Source organism: Gavialis gangeticus, unplaced genomic scaffold (genome assembly GCF_001723915.1).
Source record: "Gavialis gangeticus isolate Ggan-Ray unplaced genomic scaffold, GavGan_comp1, whole genome shotgun sequence".
In the NCBI taxonomy this organism is placed as follows: Eukaryota; Metazoa; Chordata; order Crocodylia; family Gavialidae; genus Gavialis; species Gavialis gangeticus.
Window position 1 is genome coordinate 186,777,687 of NW_017729022.1, and position 1,375 is coordinate 186,779,061.

Consider the following 1,375-nt stretch of genomic DNA (forward strand, 5'->3'; position numbering starts at 1 on the left):
GAAGGTACAAGTGTGTCAGTTGACAGCATGCATGTTTGTTATAATAGCCCAGAAACCTACCTGGCTTTTCACTTGAATACCTGAGGTGCAAGTAGTATTAGCCAACTAAGAATTAAAATGTGAGGCAATAAATTGAGAAAAATAAGATGGCAGAGTGTTTTGTATATACACTTAAATATTTAAAGAAGTAAGATATTTTGTTTTCCAAACCTAATCAAGATACAATATTCAGTACATGGCACTGGCCGTTCAGGAAGCACTATGGAAAATTATTTGAAATAACTGTAATTTGCTAAGACCGCTATTTTAAGAAATATTTCTTCAGTCTAGTTGTGTAATAAAAAAAATCAATGAAATCTATAAGCAAGGCATACTTAACTAAAACATTTGTAAAGTAAATATGCAAGGGATTTCATTTCCTCTCTTGCCCCTGCTGTGTGAAACAAGAAAGAATAAAAATTGTAGTGCTTTTGGTATGTCATTTTAATATAAAAATGTTTTGTGCATAACTTTTATACTAGGATGAGAGATGCATACAATAACAAACCACAAATACAGTGTGGCTTTAATGCTCAGGAGAGTCTTTTATTTGAAAAGCAACAATTGTGGGGCATTGCCTTTTATACATAGGTTTGTGCATGCATGTGTATATACATGCACACAATTTCAATATACATACTACTGATAATCTTGCTTCAGGAGAACCATTCATTTTATATGTTTTCAAATTATTTTTGTTCTTTCCTCAGTACTGTACTCATTGCTATGGTACGCATCCTGACCCTATAAATATTTGGATTGTATCTTTGGTGTTTGTCATCCAAAAAAATATTCTGAGCTGGGGTGTGGTCATTTTAGGCTGATAGTAACACTGCTATAGTACACTGATGCCACAAGATGAAAAAAGGAAGAAATGTAACAGATTATAGGAGCAATGTGAGAAGAAAAAAGCATCAAAGCGATGCACAGGACACACAAGTGTGTCATCTTGTCAGCTGTCACTAAGCAAAGAAAGCAACTGGTCTGAAGCATGGGAAAATTGTTCATTGTAAACAGACACTGAGCATATAATTCTTCACTAGTCTATAGTTTGAAGTCACTTTCACTTCTGCAGAAGGAGTTCAGAACGAGTGCCTCTATAGAACTGTACAACAACTTTGTACACAAATGACTTCAAAAAGTTCCAGACAGAGAAGAATCAGGACAGTAGTTAGTAGGGCCGTGTGAAGCTTTAGTCCCTGATTCGATTTGACAGAGATTCGTCTTGATTTGGTGGCTGAATCTCCAAATCAATTCAGAGGACACTTTAATCCTCTGAATCGAATTGGAACCCTCCAAATTGATTCAGAAAGATTTGGGAAGATTCAGCGATTCG